Genomic DNA, 12,571 nt, shown 5'->3' with positions numbered 1-12,571 from the left:
TGCTTCAAGAATGTACAGATATCCATTATCAGTTGCACCAAAGGTTGAATCAAAAGGTGTTTCTAACAAATAAGTTTCTCTCAGAACTCCAGAGTCTATCTTGATCGTGAGGAAATTAGCATGTGTCACAAGAATCCAGACACATATTTGCTCCCTGACCTGCTGCTGCTTTCCTTCTTCCTCCTTGTGTTTAACTCCTTTCCTTAGTCTTCCCCACCCTACATTTCCCTTCCTATTCCCTCTCCCTGTCTTCACTTCACTCTTCTTTTCTGCCTGCCTCTCTTCACTTCTTTATATCTTTACAATTCCAGTGATGAAAAAGCAGCACAAACTCTTCCTTTGTACTTCGTGCTATTTCATGGATAATGGCCACAGATCTCAGTTTCATAAGCCCTAAATGGAAACATGATTTTGCTGCCTTTATATAAGGGGAGGAAGTCACCCACAGCAGGTCATACAGAGAGTAGGCATGGACTTGAACCTCAGATCAGACAATGTCGTTCAGACGCCCACACTTCAACTTGTGTGATGCAGTCTCCCGGTGCACCCCCTGCTTGTTGCCAGTCTTAACCAAGATCAGAGAAGACTGGGTAGTTGTGCTGGGCTTAGAAACCCCCACCTGCATTGGAATGATTGGATGTTATCAGGTTGAGGCAGAAGTTGCAAAGGCTAGATGAAGGCTACAGAACAAAAAAAAAGATTTCCAAATATTGAGACCATCACTGTGATTTGGCAGTAGAGCTTAGGAATCAGTTGCTGGTATTGAAAAAAAAAATAAAGTTTATGCTTCCGTTTAGGAAACAGATCTTGAGTCTTATTAGTGTTTGAACAATTTAGTGAAAACAAGTAAAAAGCGTTGCGCAGAGGTGAATGTAGGTTTTTGGATGTTTCCCTCTTAAAATAAGCCACATCAGGGCCCAGTGTAACAGCCTAATGGCTAACATCCTTGCCTTGCATCTGCCCGGATCCCATACTGACACCAATTTGTATCCCAGCTGCTCACTCCCGTTCTGGCTTCCTGCCTGTGGCCTGGGAAAAACAGTAGAGAATGGCCAAAGCCTTGCGACCCTGAACCCATGTGGGAGACCTGGAAGAAGCTCCTGGCTCCTGGCTCCTGGCTCAGATCCATCCCTTGCGGGCACTTGGGGAGTAAACCAGTGGATGGAAGATCTTTCTCTCTGTATCTCATATTCTCTGTCAATCTACCTTTCCAATTAAAGAAGAATAAGAAGCAGGGTCCTATAAGTATCACTCACCTGCTGTCATTGACATTCATAGCAGCCAACAACCACTTGAGCTGTAATTCAGTGTTCAGTTCCCAGGATGCTTGTGGAGGTTCTTGGGGAAGGCGTCTGGGGAACAATCATCAGTCCTCAGATGCCTGATAATATATTGGTATTCTAAACATTGGCTCTTTAAAAGAAAAATGAAAACAAAAACTCTATAAGAAGTTTAGTATTATTTTGGAAATAAAAAGCAATACATGAAATCATAAAATGAATTAGAATCTCAAGTATCTGTACTGTGAATATGGTGTCAATTTGTCTGGATAAATACACGTGGGAGTCCATCACCCATATAATCCTTCCTTCTAATAATGTCATGTAAACTCCCTGAAACAATCTTAATGTTACTAATTAATAGATTAACTAGAACTTCAGTCGTGCTCATTTTTATTTGTATAAAATTATTTTGATAAAAAATCATATTTTATCAGGGAAGAGTTCATGTTCTCTAATCCATGACACACAGGTATAAATGGTGCTCAACCACCTTCTCTGAATGGTACTTGGATTTCAACCTTTGTTTTGCTGCTCCAACATCTCTGTTGGAGATATTCTTACTTGCTTGTGTCTTTAGGAAAGCCACAATTGATGCATCTGACCACACTGTATTAGAATGCGGTGTTTTACAAAAGGCAAACCCCAGCCAATTCTTCCAGGTTCCCTGGACATCAATCCTAAGAAAAACTGTTCTCTGCAGAAGAAACAGTGTCTCTTGGGCTCCTCATAAGTCACAAGACAGAGGCTTCCCTGTTGATGACAAGGCATTTATTTATTTATTTATTTATTTATTTTTATTTTTTTTGATAATCTTGACAACATTAGGGTAAAAAGGTTCAAGCACTACAGGAAGATGGGCAAGACAATTAGTTCCATATTGTTTCCTTAATATATCTGATGTAAAAGGGGATTTTTGAGGGAGAAGCCCCACCCAGTCTCCCACCCACCCCAGATCCCAGATGTGGGGCATGCTCCAAGAGTCTTGCTCAAGTGGTTTTGATAGTTCAACAGTTCTGAATTGCTGCCACTCTCATCACTCCAAGCACGATGAGGTCATTGGGGAATCCACTGATTGACACAGTCCATCATATAGTCTCCATTTGCCCAGTATTTCCATTGCCAACATACAGCTGAGGTGGTTGATCGACTTGTTCTGTCCTCTATCTTTTGATGATTAGCGTTCTGAGTCCGAAAGCTCGACTGGGGGGAATCCCCAAAGAAACTTTGTCTGAGGTGTTCCCAGACCAGATTCTTGTATGTATAAGCAAGCACAGGGCCCGGCAGTCCATCGCCCCAATCAGTTGGTGGTTGCAGTTGCTGGGTTGGTTCTGTTTCCATCCCTGGAACCATGTCTTCCACTGGAACCAATGGGTGTTTTGCAGTCCAGCCTGGTTCTGCCCAGCATATACTCGGCCCTTACATAAACCAGTGGGAGCTGCAGCCTAGTCAGAGTGACCCACAATAACCCCAACCAGGCCCACCCCCCTACCCTGGTTTGCCAGTATGTGTGGCAGACTAGTCCAGTCTGTCCCACATCCCCGTCTGCTCTCATACATGTCAATGGGTATTAAAACCTTGTTCCATCTAACCAGCTCCACTATCCAGCCTTCACGGATGTTGTTGGATGTCTCTGTCTAGCCACCCCAGCCCCTGTCCTAGTTTTAATGCCCTCCCGTGGGGGGGTGGTAACCTAAGAGGGAGGAACCCCAGGCCACTCCCACTCCCAGATTATGCACTCTCCAGGTGGTTCTGTGGTTTAACTTGACAGAACTAGCCCCCAGTGACAGCTTCTTCCAGCTGATGCTGTGGCTAAGCCCCAGCAACCCTCACCCACTCTAATTGTAGATTGCACCAGTAGGAATAATCAGCCCAGCCTGGTTTTTCCCTGATCTGGTCCACATGAGGCGCACAGGTGTTGTAGCCCTGCCTAGTCTGGTTTACCCCCATCCCAGCTCACGCTTTCCAGTGGGGGTAGCTGTCCAACAATGGAACCACACCTTATTCCCCTGCCAGTTCTGTCCCCTCCCTTCCTGGTTCTCAGGTGTGCTGGTTGGGTGCTGCGGTCACATCTGGCACAGGCAACCTCACCTTGGCATTCTGTGTTGTGTACTGCTTTTGTTGCGACCGAACCTGGCTCGACCTACACATGGCATCTCTTAGCATCTTGATCATCACCCACTTGCACTTGGTTTACCCAGATATGCTAAAAACAATGCAGCTTTTCTTGGAGCCCCAGGCAACATTTGGGTTTATCATAAATGCCACAATCTTGAATGCCTGCTGCCTGATGTGCAACTCATCCGCTCTGCAACAAAAAAACCGTCCTTCTTGCTTCTCAGATTTTCCTCATCAGTGCAATATGGTTTATATATTACATAGTGTGAGTCCTCTGGGGTTTAACTACTGATTTTCTTATCCAAACTATTTTTAATTTAGATATATTAACCCACCTCCCCAAGACAGTCTGGCACTTAGAAATCAAAAGTACTTTCAATTCAAATGTTTGCTCAGATTTCATTTCATAAAATGCCTCACTGGAAACTCAAATATGGAGAGGTTAACACAGGTTAGTTTCCACTGTGTTCTCTTTTACCTGAGGCAATAGCATTTCAGTTCCTAAGGTGCATGTCACAGAGAAAAAGAGTCTATAATTCTAAGCTTTATATATGAGGTGGGCTTTCTGCGCAGAAGTGAAGATGTCTTTGTCCCATGTCAGAGTGCTAAAGCTATCAATCACGATGATTATCCAAGTACTTGGTTCCTCCACTTAGGTAGCGATCTGGATTGCTCTGTCAGCTTCAGGCTTTGGCCTTAACCAGTTTCAGCCATTGCAGGCTTTTGGGGAGTAAACCAGTGAGTGAAAACTCTCCTCTTTCTTTCTCTCTTCTCTTTCTGTCTCTCCTCTCTGTAGATATGCCTTTTAGATAAAGCAAATAAATCTCATAAAAATGAAAGTACATTGCAAATAAAAGAACTAACATAATTGAATAAATAATACTGATTGTGGAACTTTAAAGTCAAACAATCATAAGTATATTGTGTCTTTGACAATACGGGTATCGCATTCAAATAGAATTTAACAGAAACAATAAAAACATGTATTTTCTGACTCACCTTTTCTTTTTTCGTTATATTTTTACCTTGAATTTTTGAATTTTGTGATATAATTTCATATAAATTGGAATTTCCCCCCCATTACCACCCCCCAACATATTTCCCCTATGTTGCTACAATAGTATAGTCCTTCATAAGGATGCCTTATGTTTTCAATTTACATGTCTGTTACATGCTATCAGATTGATTAATGACTAACTTGTCTTTAACTCCATATTTTCTATGTATTAACACTTCAAATTTTATTGCCATTGAAACAATTTGGTTATATCCTTATGTTTGTTCATTTAATTCAAATATTACAGCAAAAATATCAAATCTTGATTTAAAAAATCTCATTTTAAGGTTACCTGCCCTACTCAGAACAACAATGACCAGGTTTAAAACAATTAGAAAGGATTTATCCTAGTGGCTGACAATGCAGCTTCAAGATAACTGCCGAGGGGAGCATGACAGCAGCTGTGCGATACTGGAATTTCCCCTTTCTCGTCTATGACACCTTGATAAGGCAATTATAGCATAATTACCTTAACAAGTAGCATTACAGGAAATTATTGTCATTCTCCTGTTAAAATAACACATAATCATCGGCAAGTGAATTCTAGAATCCCCAATCAGCATCTCATTACTTGCGGTTGGCTCTAAAATGAGCGCAATTGGTGGGCAATAACTGACAAGGTATTTGAAAGGAAAAATATGAAAGAGGACTGTTTGGAAAATCAACAGGAGCACAACCAAGTTAACCCCAGATGATCAAATTTGCTGTTAAATACCAACATTCACTGATAGTCAGGAAACCCTGAAAACCTGGCATCTCTTTTGTTTTACATAAATATGTTTGCACCCCTTTCCTGCCATTTTGATTTTTTTCAAGATAACTAATATCCTTCCATGAAGCGGCAAATTGTGACAGAATGTGCTATAAATGACACAATTCTTGACTGTATGCCACTTCAGTACAAAAACTTATGCCATTCACTTATTGATACAATAATTTGCTTCTAAATGTAATCCTGTTTTAACAACAGCAAACACGATTTTTAAATTCCTTATAATTTGTCCCATGAGCCTAAAAGTCAACATTTTTTATCAAAGATCTTAAAGCCACATGCTTGGTGTAAAGGCATGAAGAGCCATCATCAGAAATTTTCAAAACTGTTTAATATCAAAATACATTAGAATTTATGAATATGTCTACATATGATAAAAGAAACACACCATCATTCAGTAAAAATACAGCTTCCAGTTTATCTCCAAAGTCCCAACAAGAATCATTCTTTTGCAGATGTCTTAGAAGTTTTTTTGTTTATTTCTGGCACTCTGTCATCTGACTGCTGCCACACATGTGCCAACCCATAGGAGGCAATCAGGCAAACAACTCCAGCACAGGGCTTCTGATCAGTTACTTCAGGACCTGGTGAGATCAAGCATTCTGATTTCTTAGCCAGTACCCAAAATGTCACACATGAAATCCATCTGAGTTCCACTCTTTCAAAGAATGAGAACAAGTACTTAAATGCTTGTTACTTCATATGTTAGAAAAAAATAGTGATATGCAAGTAGAGAGGAGAGACACTTTCAACCACATTAGACTGCAGTCTTTGCTATGTCAGTGTGAGCACAGCTATAGCACAATGAAATAACAAAAAAATTATAATTTTTATTAAAGCTCTTCACCTATGATAAGACTCCTCTTCCTACAGAGAAACTAGGTTAGCCACAGCACTTTAAATTAACAAAGCATTCGACGGCTTGTGTGACTATGTCACAATGGCTGAGGTGACCGTGATGAAGAAGGTAAGACGCATTAATGGGAATTAGTTAAGCTATCATATACAATAAGAACAAGAAATGATGGTGCAAGGGCAATCCTTTTACCTGCTGGTTAAGGAAAAGATTAAGATGATCATATTTCATGCAGAATTTGATTTCAATTTCTTGCTCCAGACTCTAGCTTCTTGGTAAAATGATCCCTGGGAAGTAATGATGACAGTTCAAGTAATTGGGTTCCTGCAACTCAAGTGGCCGTGGCAATCGTAGGTATTTGGGAGATGGGTACTTTCTGTCTATCTGCCTCTGAAACCATGAGGCACAAAATAATGCTACAACTAAATGCCAAATTTTCTATCAGAGCAGTTTCTCAAAAATCACAAGCTCTAGAAACATGCTGACAATAAGCTTGAAGTCTTCAACTAAAGAGAAGATAATATGTCACGTTCAATCACAGAAATTTTTTGCAAAGATCACAAGATCTAAAGAGAAGTAAGATTCTTCATGTCAAGTCTCAAGAGCACATTAGGAAATTACAGTCTGATTTTGTCACCAGTCCAAATATTTCGAAGTCAAGTGGCTTTTGCTAAAATCCTAGATATTAGCTTTTAGCTAGTAGAAAAGGTCAACATGAGGGCTTGATCTGGTCTCATACCGAAGGATTAATTGACTAGGACACATACTTTTTCTTTAAATGCAGCTGCTATGGGTAATTAGATAAATATTATTAAACCACCAGAAGAATATAAATATACATGAGTTCACCAAAAGCATTACACTATGCGAAAGAATATATACATCTGATTCCTATTGAACCTTATGTATAACTACTAGCCCTAGGGGAAGACACTATTCATTCCATGAACCAGCATTTGATTTTATTTAAAACAGCCATGGATACTTTGTCAGTTTTTTAATTTGAAATGTAATGTTAATAGAAATCATTGACTTTCACTGTCCTTTTCATTTCCTGTTGATGGGGGTGGGGATGCTGAATTTTGACATGCATCTAGACCTTCTGACCTTAGGAATTTTCTATTTATAATTGGAACAGAGATTTAGGAAGGGTCATTTTATCTTCTTTAATGCGCTGAATTTCCATTTAATTTTTAAACTATTAAGCTATAAAACAGCATGAACCTAATTATATTTTGAGATTACTAGAATGAGATATAGCATTCCATCATCTCTTCAATCATCTCTGGTACTCTATGTGACATTAGTTCACATAAACACAACTTTGCTGTGTTAATCTTTGTATCTATTTCTCATTGTGTAGTAACTTTCTGCAGTCCAATATCTCTCATTTTCCTTTCTTTAGTTAGCCATCCACCTAACAATCATTCTTGTTTGCAATATCCATTCTCTATTTGATGCAATCTTGGCAGTAAGGGTGAAGGAAGTTATAACATCATTTCAGAGTAGACTGATATTTCATTGTTGAAATGAATATAACTGATGCATTGAGGAAAAATACAAAAACCCATTCTGAAATTTGTAGCAAACAACATAGGCAAATTGTCACCCAAAGTGTCTTTTTGTCCATTCTCTTTCCTGCCTCACTTATTTTTGTTAGAAGTGGGAAAGAAGAGAATTTAAGGATGAGTACGTTACAATGGCTAGGACTTGGGGAATCCTTCACTCTGGGGGAGTTATGCCTTGCAAAATAGATGATGATTCCTTTAAAAAATATGAGGCATAAAGAGCAGAAAGTTGGAGTCAAGACTATACTTGATAGGCTATTCTACTACAAAACACAGGAGACCATGGAGGGGAAATTTAAATGTCCTTCTTAATACTACCTTTGCTACATCTCATGGGTTTTGACATTTTTGTTTTTATTTTCATTTATTCAAAACACTTTCTTAGTAATTTCTTCATTGACACATACGTCACACAGTAGCACAAATTGTCATACAGTAACATCACTTTCCTTAAGAAGGTTTTTAAATTTCCTTTTCATTTATTCAGCCACACATTAGTCATTTGGTAGCATGTTATTTAAGTTCATCTTATTATCAATTTTCTATTTTTCTTCCTGTTGCTGATTTTGTTTAATGACTTTTCACTTAAGGGTTGTATAGTGATTGTGCAATATAGACTATCATATCCAGATGTGAAGATGCAATGCAGTGTGCATCTCTACTTCCAAACCAAAGATGGACTCCAAAAGAAACTGTTAAACATGTCCTGAAAATAGGGTGTTGTACTCTCTGCCATTATCCATACCTGCAATGTCAGGATAAACTCAGCAGAATGATGGACATGTGACTTTTTATAAGGACTATACAACTGTAATAATATTAGGGGAAATCAGTGAAGGGAGGATTTTGGGGGAACAGTGAGGAGAAATCTCAGAGTCTGTGGAACTGCATTATAAAATAATTATAAAAAAGCATTCAATTACAAAAAACGTGAGGAACTATAATATATCAACAATATTTGTGGATAAAGAAAGAGTAATTTTTCTAAAGAAGCTTTTTAATATGAAAAGTCTGTGTATAAAATCAAGCTTATAAATGTGTGTAGCTCTTCGCAGAGCTTTGGGATGATGACACCAATTTGAAAATTGTGCTAAATTGTGCTACCTGAACTAAATGTCTGACACAGACTATCGAAGAAGGAGCTTTACTTTGGCTCATGACTTTGGAGGCTCAAGGGTCAAGTTTGGGTGAATCTGATTGGTTCAGCCATCTCGTGAGACTGGAAGACCAGCTATGGTGAAATGTGTATGCAAAGATCATTTCATGATGAGCCAGTAAGCAGAAAGGGAGGCCAGGTTCAACTTGTCTGTTATGGTCAAGTCTCTTAGAACAGCCTGCAAAGAACATATTCCTAAAGACCTAAGGACTTCTCAGCTAGACAAATTTCCAGAGATTAAATGAATCAAATTTGCATCTCCTAGTACTATGTACTCATCATCTTGATATTTAAATTCCTACATAGGTTTACAAATCAAATAACACTCAAAGTATAATAGAAATCAAGTTCATACAGGGAGCAATTTGAGTAATGAACATATAAAGACTCTCCGAGAAGAATGGGAAGCAACGGAGACTGAAAGTAAATGTTTACGTATTGACAAACATTTAGAGAAGATCGAGGATTCATTGAATGTCAAAAATACTTATATGTCCATACAGACTGGCATGGTAAGTGTGAGCTGGATTTAAGGACCAGAAGCCTGCTTGTCACCTTGAAAATACAGATACTCTGCTGACTCTGCCCTCAGACCAGAGAGGGTCTTCCCAATAAGTAGTTGGACTTGTCTGGACTATGGGATGTTGGACTCTATGCTTGGCAAATTCTTGCAGGGAGGGAATTTCAACTAAACTTGAACTATGGTTATGCAGCGGGGTGGAGGAACCCACCATGGGGGGAGGGTAGGGGGAGAATCCCAGATTCTATGTAATTACAACACAATGTAATTAATGAATAAATTTAATTAAAATAAATAAATAAATAAAAAAGAAAATACATGTATGGTTAGAGGTGATGGATATGGGGAGTGAGGGGAAGAATAGGAGGAAATGCAGGGAAATGAAGAGCAATCAGAGCTCATGGCTTGACTCTAACAAACACTATTATAAACATCCGTTTCAAAGCTTATTTACTCTGTCAAACTATTCAGTATTAAAATTAATTATGTAAGAACAGGAAAAAGGAAGACAAAAATTCACAAATTATATCTGCTGCCATATTGTTGAAAATATTTGCAAAAGAATCACATCATGTGTTTTACAAGGCAGGATCACAATGTGACATCTTTGAAAATTTCCCTTATTTATTTAGCAATATAACATAAGGATAGCACTTTTCCCTTGTTATTATTTACCTGCTTCCTAATTTTCTTCTCTAGTGTCCTTAGATTCTTCTGATGATGGACAGAGGGGAAGAAAAACTCACCCAGCTTTCACTTCACACAATGAGTTTTGTATGAGAACAACTTTAGAGAAAAAAAAGGTTGTTGTTGAATTTGAAAACTACAGTTTAGCACTATTTTAACAGCTAACACAATATCCTTTATGCATGATAATTTGAAAAATTCACTGTTCTTGAACATGTTTTTTTCTCTTAATTACTCATCTTTATTTTACAACAGTTAACAGAGCATGCTTGTAAATGTAATCTTCACTTTTTCAATGATTTGTTGTAGCTTGTGTCATGTAGAACTTAAAATATTAGATAAAAAGAAGTAATCTATTTTAGCAATATGAAAAATGATTCAAGGGCAGTGCCATTTACAGAATTAATTTTTTTACTTTTTTCAATTTTTAAATTGGCTTTTTTTGAATAAATTTTCACTTTTTAAAAACTTCTTTCGTTTATTTGAATTACAGAGAGACAAAAAGAAAGAACCACTGTCTACTGCTTTATTCACCAAATGCCTTCCGTAGTTTACAGTGGGCCAGGCTGACACCAGGAATCAGGAGCTCAGGCTAGGTCACTCAGGGAGAGAGAGGGATTCAGATTGTTGGGACATTATTTGGGAGGCAAGAGCATCATGTCTGACTCAGGAGCCATGATTCAAACGCAGACATTTTGATTTGGGATGCACATGTCTCAAACAGTGACTTGTTCTCCACTAATGTCCAAAGAGCAATATAATATAAATTGAACTGTTGTCAAACATCCATGCATTCCTTGTTCTTTTTAAGATTTACTGATTTGAAAGAGTTACAAGGAGAGAGAGAGAGAGAGAGAGAGAGAGAGAGAGAGAGAGAGAGCCTCTTTCCATGCACTGATTCACTCCTCAAATAGCCTCTATGGTCAGAGCTGACCAGATCTGAAGCCAACAGAAGGAGCTATATCTGGGTCTTCCGCATGGGTTCAGGGACTCTAGTGTGAGCCATCCTTGATTGCTTTCCCATGTGTATTGTCAGGGAGCTGGGTCAGACGTGGAACCGCTGGGATTAGAACCAGTGTCTGCTTCATCGCAGTACCAGCCCTGTGCATCCTTGTATCTAAACAGAAATTTCAGAGTAGCTGCTCTACAGTGAACCTAATACTATTCTCTCTTGCCCAGGTGAGTTTACTGTTTATCACTCTACACAGTATCTAACCTTTGGTAATAAATAGTCTTGCTTCAATTCTACCGAATCCTTTTTTCAATATTATAAAACTCATGGTATAAATTGTAAACTTAAGTCTCATCAACATACTCTATATAAATGACAGAACAGAAGCAAAAATAATATTTTAATTTGAAATTCATATATATTATATTGGATTGAAATAATAAGCCAACAGCAAAATCCTGATTTTACAACTTATCTTCAGTAAGTCATATAATATTCCTTTTCCACTGTGCATGGATGTTCTCTTCCCCTTCAATTATCTACTTAGCCAGATTTCTCTATCTTTCAAGATGGTATAAATGTACATTTCTCAGGGCTCTGAGATTTTAGTACTCCTGCCAACACAGTTATTTCTGTTGTCTTCTGTCAGTTTCCTAAACACTGAATAAAGTGGTATTAGAATTCTTTCAGAAAATATTCTGGGTTCACTCTTCTCTCCCACTCTATATGTGGAGTAAGCTCCTGCTTCTCAGCATGTTTTCACAGATTTCAAGATAATATAAAATCATTTTGCATTAGAGCACGGGCAATGATCACACAGTCCTCTCTTGGCTGCAGGTGTACCAGTTTGTAAGTGGTGTTGAAGTTCTATTTGTCAGTAGGCAAGGTCTCTTCCTTCCTATTTTTAAATCTGAGCTTGTCCAGTGATGTGATTTGACAAACAGAATGTGACAGAAATAATGGTTTGAACATTTCCAGTTCAGGCTTTAAAAGACATTCTGCTCTCTGTTTCTTGCTTGCCTGCTGGAGATGCTATTTGGAAGCGAACCAAGATGGTCCAGCTGACAGCCAGCACCAAACAGTAGATATATTAATGAGGCCCTATTAGGTGATTCAACCCTCCTGAGCTGCCAGATGAATCATCTGTAGAAGGTCCCCCCACACAAGATCATCAAAAGCACCGCTTTGCTGCCCTTTACCTAAAATTCATTCACAAATGCGCTAGCTACTGTTTAGGTCAGTTTCCATATGGCTACTCTACACAGTATGTAGAGGGATGTCACTGGCTTCCTTCTCACTTGGGTGTCTTGTGACAGGTTCATAATTGGTACTGCCCTGGACCTCCCTACCATACCAGCTGATTTCAGTGTGGAGAAAGGTGTTGTGGATGCAGGAAAAATATCAAGGATGCTCACCTCCTTGCTATACTCCTTCCCCTTGTAAAATAATTTTAAAAAGAGCAGATGTTTCCTCTAAGTTATTCCAAGTGCCAGTCTCAGCTGGCTGTTGTCCACCTGTGCCTTTCTTGGTGGCGATTGTTATCATGGGTTGGAGGCATGTGGGGAAATCTGTGGAGCTTGATTTTCCTGTGGTTCTCACATCAAG

This window comes from Ochotona princeps, chromosome 10 (genome assembly GCF_030435755.1).
Source record: "Ochotona princeps isolate mOchPri1 chromosome 10, mOchPri1.hap1, whole genome shotgun sequence".
Taxonomy (NCBI): Eukaryota; Metazoa; Chordata; class Mammalia; order Lagomorpha; family Ochotonidae; genus Ochotona; species Ochotona princeps.
Note: the sequence above shows the minus strand (reverse complement) of the source record.